At 30.7% G+C, this 11,081-nt stretch overlaps 1 non-coding gene across 1 annotated transcript; it reads left to right on the top strand.

Annotated features, from left to right (window-relative positions):
* The first annotated feature begins 10,001 nt into the window (after positions 1 to 10,001).
* On the top strand, positions 10,002 to 11,081 carry LOC109801981 (uncharacterized). Its single transcript, XR_014433545.1, has 2 exons — positions 10,002 to 10,912; positions 11,003 to 11,081. It is a non-coding gene; the product is annotated as an uncharacterized LOC109801981 (transcript).

Here is an 11,081-nt window from a genome sequence, read left to right as displayed (position 1 = left end):
GGTTAGATTGAGAACTGTATATAATTTCGGTGGCTGAGATGAATTGATATAAAAATACTCAATGTTTCATCTAACTATTCTTTGCACTCCATCCGACAAGCATTATTACTTCACTTTGAAAAACATGCAAGTTTTTAATATACATTATTCAACCCCCTCTTCTAGTATTTATCTTTTCTCCACAAATATATTCCCAAAAAAACTTAATTTTAGCAACTATAAATTTAAGAATTTATTTGAATATAAAATAATACTATTTCTTTATATAAAAAAAACATTTATTACAATTTTTTGAAAATTGTAAATAGACATAAGAATTGGTTTGAGATTGATGTGGTTACAAGTGGAATTCTACTTATTTATTGCTAAAATTTGCAATAAAATATAATAAGACTTTTGTTATTTTCAAATATTAGGAAAAATTAAATATTTGTTAATTAATGATTATTTTATGTTAGTTGATGTTTTCATCTTAGTTTTATAGAAAATGTGATTACCTTAATTTTGGTTAAAATATTATTATTTTAAATATTAATGTTGGTTAAAATATTATTTATATTTTGAAATAAATATTTTTAATTTAATTATTTGTTTTAAGAAAATGAGAAGTTAGCCCATAAAAATAGACTAATTAGTACATGTAATAAGTTAGCTTATAATAGAGTATGATAATTTTTTCATACTTAAATTTAGTTTTAAAAAAAACCAAAAAAAATTAAATTGCCCATGGACTGACCTTAGTCCATAGGACTTTGTGGGTTCTTTGCCTTGTGGGGTTTTTTTGCTCTATAAACATTTTGGAAAGTGGATTAGACCTATTTGATAAGTCTAGACTCATGCTAACTTGGAGAGCTGATTACCTGTTTCTCTGTATAAGGTATTATTAGTGTATACCTTTATAGATGAGTTTCAATTATTCAATTATTGTAAAGTTTTAATACTCAAAGCTAGAAAAGATACATGCATCGAATGGCCATTTTCTAAATGACTTGTAACAATTGAAGTGAAAATATTAACTGGGTAGAAGTGAGTGAAAGATACATGCTAACTCTGTTGTATAAATAATTTTAATAACTTCCAGAATAAATATTATCATGTTAAGTTGTAAAAAAAATAGATTCTACATGCAATCATTCCATGCATCTAAATGCACAAGTTAACTCCAGAGCTATGATAAACTAAATGTCATTCCTATAAAATGTGGAAACTTCAATATTGTAAGACTTTATTAATCGAAGTCCTAGAACAACAATATACAACCCCAAATTCCATCCAAGCCATTCTCCCAACATTATATCTGACAAAAATAAATTCTTAACCTATTTCTGCGCTGTCATGTCCGACATGTTAACGTAAAACCCATCATGTATCTAGTATCAACTCATGTTCATCTTAAGGACCAAGACCAAGAAGTATATCATATTTGACCATCAAGAGTCATATGTCTCTCAAAACTAAAGTCCACTCACACAGATGATAATCAAAGGGATAAAACGTGTACTAAAAGAGGCGACTCCATGCACCAGACACCAAGTTAATAAGTTTGTGGAGGGTAAATATACGCAGTCCATGAATAAAAGAACAAAAGAAGCATTAAAATTAGAATAAGTAAATAATTAACAAATAAATCATTTAAAGTTCCAACCAAAAACACCAAACATTAATATTATGGTTAAACATATAATTTAATCTCTACTTATGTTGTAGATTTTCAATTTAGTCATTATATGTAAAAATTTATTAAATCGATCCTATACATATAAATATTTCGTACCTAATTTCTGGAATTGTTTTTCCTTTACATATTCTTACTTTAGTCCTTAAATAAGTAGTGTATTCTTAATTTAGTCCTTACATAATTAATGCATTCTTAATTTGATCTAAGGACTAAAATAAGAATACACTATATGTATAAAGATCAAATTAATAGCGTGTATAAAGATTAAATTAATAATATATAATAAAATTAATGATGTAAAGGATCAAATCAATAATATTAAATAAATAGAAAAACTGATTTGATAATTTTTTACATATAAAGACAAAATCAAGAATTTGTTACATGTGTAAGGACTAATTTATATATTTAACCTAATATTTTTCAAATACACAAACCTAACATTACAAACAAAACATCACACGCACACAGCACCAAATAAAGTCTTGTACTATATAGAATACATAAATCCTCATGCTAGCATGTTAGCCCGCAACCAAATCCATATAGCCCACGAATTATACACTTTGGGCTAAAAAGACTTGCATCCAATTATTCTCCAATTATGCTTTAATGAAAAGAAACAAATGTATAAGAGTATGCTTAAATAGAAAAAGACTAATTTTGTGTTCCATTTGGGTTACGCAAGATTGAAAGTGGTATTTTGAGTGATTTTTTTTTCTCATTCCTTATTTTGTTTTAATTTATCTAACCTAAGGGAGTTGTTTAAGCAAAAATTTGTCTCAGTATCGTGTTTTTACCATACAGACAGAACATTCTATCAATTGTTAAATGTTGTTATTTAGAAAAGGATTTGCAAAAAAATAAAAAATAAAAAACATAATTCAACTCTCTTATATTTTCTTGTGTCTTGCAATTTGGTATCAAAGTTTAACCTCTAAGATTGATGTTGATTATGACTCAAAATCTAATTTATCATATGTATGCTTTGTATGGTCTTTCATTTGTGCACTCTTATACATTTAATTTGTTTATTCATCTTATGAGTTGAGACTACACATAGTCTAAACTTATTAGTCTGATGACTTTAGTATGTCCTATTTTATTAGACTTAGTCTAAATGTGACACACACAGAGAGAAAGCATAAGAGCAAAGTGCTAATTGTGAGTTCATAGAGCTATGAAAAAGATACATAAAGAGAAAACGAGAACCTGTAAAAGAGATCAAGGGGTTTTTGAGAAGAGTAAGAAGTTGTTCTGTTATAAAGACTTTGGCAAATTGGTTATTGAAGCAACAACTTTACTCTTTCAAGATGATAGAAGTAAGATCGATTTTAAAAACAACTTGGAGATTTTTACAAGATTCTTAATGACTTGGAAAACATTGAGGTGAAGTTTGAAGATGAGGATAAAATTTTGCTCCTACTCAAATCTTTACCAAAATCCTTTGAGCATTTCAAGGATGCTATTTTGTATAGTATAGATCAAGTCATTACCTTGGATGAGGTTTAGACCTCAATTCGGACTAAAGAACTTCAAAATAAGCAAGAGTTGAAGACAAAGGATAATAGTAAAGGCTTGAACGTCTCAAAGAGGAAGAGTGAGAAGAAAGGACCAATGGGAAAGAAGTTCACATCAAAATGGAATAGCAACACCAAGTTCAAACCTAGATGTTATATACGTCGTTGGACTGGTCATTACAAGAAAGATTGTCCTAAAAAAGGAGACATGGAATCCAAAAGCTCTATAGATTCTTTGGATGTAACTATTGTTTTAGATTATTACAAGAATGCAAAGGTGCTAGTGGCATCAACATCAAAAATGCAAAGGAATTGGGTTGTGGATTCTGGATATACCTACCACTTGTGTCCTGTGAAGGATTTCTTTAAGACTTTGGAACTCAAAGAAAGTGGAGTGGTGCTTTTTAGCAACAACAAAGCTTGTAAGGTGGAAGGTATGGGTATTGTTCATTTGAGAATGTTTGATAACCATGTGTTTCTTTTGCAAGATGTGAAATATGTCCCAAAACTTAAAAGGAATCTTTTGTCAATAAGCATGTTTAGATGGTTTTGGTTATTCCACTAAAATTGAACATGGTATGATGAAGATATCTAATGGTGCCTTAATAGTTGCTAAAAGAACTAAGAGAAATAGTTTGCACATTCTTGATGATTATACTATATATTATTGTTCATGCATTTGTAGCAAGTTAGACTTTGTATGATAAAACAAAATTATGGCATTTGAGGCTTGGACATATCAATGAAAAAGATTTAGCGGAACTAGGAAAAGAAAATCTTTTGAATGATGATAAATTAGATAAACTATATTTTTGTGATCATTGAATATTAGGAAAATCTCCCAAGGTTAAGTTTGAAACTGGTATGCATGTTTCTAGTAGGCCCTGTGACACTCATTCTACCCCAACACATAGCATAAAATAATATAAAGAAATATAGAAATAATTCTACAATAAAGGTAAAATGGTTCACATAATACTTCTAAAATGTACTTCAATATCCAAATGATTCAAAACAAAGTTTAGGAAAATAAAAGTTCATAAAATGTTCCAAAGAAATAAATGTAAACTCCAAATGCAATAAAGTTCATGTCCTAGAAGTCTTTTGCCCCGATGTCACTATCAAAGCACACACATGTCTTAACTATTGACATCTTGAATATCACTCATGTTCGGATTTTTCACACCTAAAATCAACCACAAGATGTACGGTGAGAAAAGAAAACATTTACATGTGAAACACACTAGGAATCTCTGCAAATAGTTCCAATGCCACATATTATACGATCACAATTTTTCCAACATACATACATGTTAAATTTCACTAATATTAAGTCAATATATTATTATCATCACATCGCAAACCACACAGATACACAAATCATCCAAATCCACCATATCACTCAACCAACACCATGTCATGTTCATGTCACTACTGTCGCATCACATGCCTAGCGTCGTGCCACGCATACATCTATGCTAATTGCCACACATCTTGCACTATGTCATGCCCATGCCACCGTTGTCGCATCACATGCCCAGCGTCGTGAAGTTAGAGGAAAAACACATAGAAGAGGGGTTGAATATGTGTGTGTGTGAATGAAGAAATTTTAAAACCGTTTTCGCATAGAGACTCTTTTTGTCCAATAAAAATATTATTTTGAAGACTTAAAAACTGTGCAGGATTGGCTCAACAAAATATTTTGCATCTGAGAGTTTATCGTCTGCACAAGGAAAATGTTTCTTAACATAATAAGTTAAGCAGGTGTATTTTTCGTCTGAAGAGAGCTGTAGTGAAGAATAAGCAATGGACGAAATTTTTAGTATGATATTTCAACTAAACAAAATTGAGTCTGAAACATAAATAATCAGTGCAAAGATTTTTATACTGGTTCGCTCAGATTGAGCTACGTACAGTCTCCTTCAATTGAAGGGTTCCACTAGATTTTCAATTAAGTACAAGATTATCACCATTTCTAGTTTGCCAAGTATTGTCGACCACTTCTAGCCCGCCAACTTCACTTGTCAGCACTAGTATTCTTTGTTCAGCCTCTTCAGGCTCTCAGTGAGTATTCTCAACCACTCCTAGTTCCCGAGTATTATCAACCACTCCTGGTTTGCCAACTTCACTTATTAGCGCTAGTATTCTTTGTTCAGCCTCTTTAGGCTCTCAATGAGTATTCTCAACCACTCCTGGTTCTCGAGTATTATCAATCACTCCTTGTTCGCTAACTTCACTCATTAGCACTAGTATTCTTTGTTTAGCCTCTTTAGGCTCTTAGTGAGGATTATCGACCACTTCTGGTCTGCTAACTTCACTCATTAGTATTAGTATCCTTTGTTCAGCCTCTTCAAGCTCTCAGTGAGGATTATCGATCACTCCCAGCCTGTTAACTTCACTCATTAGTGCTAGTATTCTTTGTTCAACCTCTTCAGGCTCTTAGTGAGGATTCTTTGACAAGCCTCTCCAGGCTTATACAAGTATTCTTTCCCTAGCCTCTTTAGGCTTTACAAATGATAGATAAATTTTTTTGAGTGTGTGGTTTACTCTCACAGAGAGGATACAAAGATTTACTACCCTCACTAAGGTTTATGTTCCTAAGTTACACTTAGAACTCCTTAGTCTACAAAGATAAATACAATATTGTACATTTGACTATGTATGCTCTGTCTCTGGTTTTCGTTGCTTCTTGGGCTTGGAATCACTCTTCTCCAACCTTTCCAGGTTTGAAGTCATGACATATTTATAGTCTCTATAAAATTTGCCCGTTGTAAGTGTCCGTTGAAGTAGAATGTAGTTGTTCATGACTAGTTCGATCACTCATTTAATGCACTAGATTTTGCATTAAATGTTGCTTCTTGTTTATAGACATTGTGTGAAGTCTTCTACGTTTTTGTTAGCTACAATATCTGACTTTAACTATGACCTAGGAATTTCTTGTCCTTTTTTGGTCATCATAGCTGCAGAGGCGTTGCCTTTATCTGAAAAAGTAATGTACTTTTTCTGACACACGCATGCTTTGACTTGTGGATACGCGCTTGTCTATCTTTCTTCCTTCTTCTCACAATTTTGATTACTTCGTGTGCTCTTCTATGAGTGTAGACGATATCTGAGTTATCCCTTGAGACTTGATTCTTCAAATGCTCGCAGACAGTCTTCGTCTGTGTCTGGTAGTTCGTGTGCATCTTAAGACTTGATCTTCGTCTGAGTATTTTTCATTAATGCTTTGACTTCCTTTAGTCTGGTCAACATTGTAGATGGACAGACTTCATTTCCTTCTAGAATTCTTTTCAGTCTGTGTTGTCCTTCGTCTGATATGTAGTTGACTTTTGAATGATTCTTGACCAGCCTTCGTCTGAATCCTTATGTTGCGCTTTAGGTTGTGCTTGACACATCTACGTCTGGTATTTGATCCATTATCGTCTGGCGCTCATGTCGTATTTTATCTATCACTTGACTTTGCTTCGTCTGATCCTCATGCTATTCTTTTCCTTGACTCATCTTCGTTTGGTATTTGAAGAAGTTTTATCTATGATCTGTATGGACTTCTTCTCGTTCTTGAATGTGTTTCGTCTGAGGCTTGCTCATTTCCTTCTTGTACTAGACTTGCCTTCATTTGACCTTTCCGTCTGATGCTTGAAGCTTTCCTTCCTTAATCTTGGTTCTAGTATAATTTGCATGTACTTATGTTTTTTTGAAACACTAACACACATGTTATAAATAATAATATGTATTATATTTGTCTCATTCAAAACTTTGCTGGGAATTGCTTCGTCTGACTTAACACGTCGTGCCACTCATACATTTGTGTCAAGACATCACACCATAGTCCACAACTCAATTCCACATCACATACATAATATAGACAAATCCACACAAAACAATGGTTCATATACCCCTCAGGCAATTCACATGAATTCACATCACATCATCATAGGTATATGAACTAATTCTACAGTATAATATCATACAACTTTAAACCACTCTTCAATCTACATGATAACACCTTAAAATATCAAAATAACATGCATTTCTCTTTGACAACTGTTATAGCAAATAACACACAAAGAGTTATTCTCATCCAAATAAGCTCAAACATATTTCAAAATAAATATAAGAGTATAATATACAACTCTTATGAAGACATGAAATTCTAAAGAAATCATCTACTTGGCTAAAAATTTCAAAAACCGAAACAAATATAATCCATGTTAACAGCTTGACCTTTGTTCACTAAAACGGCCATAACTTCAGTTATGCACATCTTTTTTGAGCGATTCCACAGCTATTGAAAAGCTAACACCCAAAGCTACAACATTTGTGAAGCACATGAAGCCTAAAAATGTCGTTAAGGTCACCTCGCATGGATAATAACACAAAACTTAATATTTCACGTACTGAATGGAGACTAAACTTATAACTCTCATAACTCAATCAATTCTTAACATTTTTACACAATTCTAGAGTCTAAATTATAGCCCCAAGTGTCTAATTTCTAACCCAATAAATGGAAATTGATTTGGTTAATTACACAGAAAGATATTATAAAAATACTAAGGTACATCCATAAGTAAAATTTCTCAATTACTCATTAATTCATATAATTAAGAGTGTTCATCAATCTACAAGAATCCTAACTTACAAAACACATCCAAATGAATTCTATTATCATCTAGATCTTCAAATTTACCATACAATATAACAATCACATTTATAAATCAATATAAAATCTGATTGAATCATCAATTTCACGAAACAACATACCAATTGACAAAACTCCAATCCCTCATGAATTCTAACTCACAAGCACATTTCAATTAATTCAATCTCTCTCCCAAAACATCAATTTTTAATTTATTTTTATTTATAATTAATTTAAAACTGTAATAATTAATGAAATTAATCTCTTATGATGTTGTTTCAATTTTCTATTATTATTATTATATAATAATAATACTTTAAATTTTAATTCTATATAATATATTGAGTATTTCAGTGGGATATTTTAGGAGAGAAAAAATACTATAGAAGATTTATACTTTATATACATGAAAATATTTTTATTTTTTAACATAAATTTTGAAGGCAATATGTTTTAAATTAATATTTATTATTTTTTATAAAAAAAATATTTTTATTTTAAATTTAATATTTTCTATTTTATTCACAAATCAAATTACTTGTATTATAAAATTGTCCATAATGTAAATTTTTCATTCAAATATTTTCAATTAATATAAATATTTTACATGAATTTTTTAAAAAAATTTAAAAATATACTTTAGGAGAATAATTTGATTTCACAAATATATTTTGATAAATTAATTTAATTAATGTTATAAATTTTGATTATTTTAATTTAATTTTTTCTGTGAAATTTTTTTCAAAAAAATTGTTAATTCTTTTATTTTTTGACATAATCAATGTTGTTAAAATTGCGACTCACCTCGTAAAATCGTAGGATTTTACGGTATGCAGAGAACTTTCTATGCTAAATCAGATGCGTAATCATTGCAGAATAAGATCAGAGTAAGATCGCGATCTTCCGCATGATTCGTGGGATCTTTGATCTCACGATTCGAAAAAATAAAAACAAAATATTGGGGTAGATTGCAATCAATCTTCGCAGCAAAAACCCTAAGTTCTTCCTATTTATATTGTTGCGTCACAACAGAAGAAGAGGAAGAACACAGCCGCAAAGCAGTAGAAGAAGAACATAGCTCCACAACAAAAGAAGAACATGGTAGCAGGCACAGTAGAAGAACACTAACGCAGGGAACACGCAGGCGCAGTAGAAGAAGAACGGAAGTACGAAACACGTACGCATAGCCAAATAAGAAGAAGAAGAAACTTAAGAAAAAAAAATAGAAAATGAAGAAGAAAAGAAAGTTAAGAAAAATTCACCAAGAGGCTAAGTATTATTATCTTTTAATATAATTTTTTAACAATTTTTAAAAATAGTGAATTACATTAAATTTTTTAAATTCAATCTCAATAAAACTGAGTAATTCAACCATTTTTTATTTTACTTCTACGAATGATTACTTATTCTTTTGAAGTATTAGTGTATTACTGAATTACTTTTGAAGTATTATCTAATTGTTTTAGTATATTTTTTAAACAATTTTTAAAAACAACGAAATACGTTAATTTTTTTTAAATTTAATATCAATAAAATTGAATTATTCAACCTTTCTTTTTTATGTTAATTCAATTAATTCCTTTTTTAAATTCTTTCCTTCCTTCACTATTTTTTTTCTCATTTAATTTCTTATTTTTATTAGTGTTTGTTTTAAAATTATTGAAGAAAAAATGGAATCAGAAGAAGGAACTCAAGCAAGTGAACCACCACGAAAATTGCACAAAAATGTTGCTAAAATGAAAACTGATGTGGCATGGAAATATTGTGTTTCTGTTGATGGGGATGCAAGAAAAGTTAGTGCAATTTTGTGAAAAGACATTTATAGAAGGGATTTATCGTTTGAAACATCATTTAGCAAGAACATCCAAAGATGTTGGAGCATGTAGATCGGTTCCTAAAGATGTTAAGAAAGATATGTTAGGTATTGTTTCATCATTGCAACAAAACCTCCTAAAATAATCTGGTGATATTGAAGGAATAGGTAGTAGTTTTGCTGCTCAATTAGAAGGTAGTGATATTGGTAGTCAAAATCTTTTCAAGAAAAAAGTTAGCTCTTAAATGACAATCAACAAGATCTTTAAGAAGGATTTGAGGGAGGAAGCATGTCAGGACATTGCTCTATTTTTTTATTTGAATGTTATCCCTTTTAATGCAACCAATAATGAAGCATATAAGAAAGTGTTTGATTGCTTGACACGGTCTAGGATTTGACCCACCATCCTACCATGAGATTAGGGTGAAATACTTAAAGTATCATGTTGAAATGAACAATCTTTCTTTAGATGATCATAAAACTTATTGGAAGAAATTTGGATGCACAATAATGACAGATGGATGGACAGATAAGAAGAGGAAGACTATATTAAATTTTTTAGTAAATAGTCCACTTGGAACAATTTTTTTGAAGTCTATTGATGCATCCAAGATATCCAAAATAGATGACAAAATTTTCAAGATGTTAGCTGATGTAGTTGAAGAGGTTGGGGAAGAAAATGTTGTTCATATTGTCACAGATAATGCAGCAAATTATAAGGCAGTTGGGGAAATGTTGATGAAGAAAAGGACTAAGTTGTATTGGACACCTTGTGCAGCTCATTGCATTGACTTAATACTTGAAGATTTTGAGAAAAAGATACCACTTCATAGTGAAACAATTGCAAGTGGTAGAAAGATCACATCATACATCTATGGTAGAACAAGTCTTATTGTTTTATTGCATAAATTTACTAAGGGGAGTGACTTGATTAGACCTGGCTTGACTCGTTTTGCTACTTCCTACTTAACCTTGGGATGCTTGAATGAGAATAAGGGTCCATTAACTAGAATGTTCACATCTAAAGAATGGACTTCTAGTCAATTAGCAAAGACAAAGGATAGAAAGTTTATGGAGAATTTGGTTACAAATAAGGGATTTTGGAAAAATGTTTTGAATTGTATGAGAGGTGTTTTTCCCTTAGTTAAAGTGTTGCACTTAGTGGATTCAGATGAAAAGCCAGCCATGGGGTTCATTTATGAAGAAATGGACCGAGCTAAATAAAAGATACAAGATGCTTTTAGAGGAGATGAGAGTAGGTAATTATCTTCTATTCTATGTGCTTCATTTTATAAATTATAGACTTAAGAGTTTGGTTGAAAACTACTTCTTTTTTTTTTCAATTGTAGCTACATTCCCTTATGGGAAATTATTGATCAAAGATGGGACAAACAATTACATAGGTCTTTGCATGTTGCAGGTTACTAA

The sequence above is a fragment of the Cajanus cajan genome, chromosome 4 (assembly GCF_000230855.2).
Source record: "Cajanus cajan strain Asha chromosome 4, NIPB_CcT2T_4, whole genome shotgun sequence".
Taxonomy (NCBI): Eukaryota; Viridiplantae; Streptophyta; class Magnoliopsida; order Fabales; family Fabaceae; genus Cajanus; species Cajanus cajan.
The sequence above is the reverse complement of the archived record's forward strand: the minus strand, read 5'-3'. Positions and strand labels throughout refer to the sequence as shown.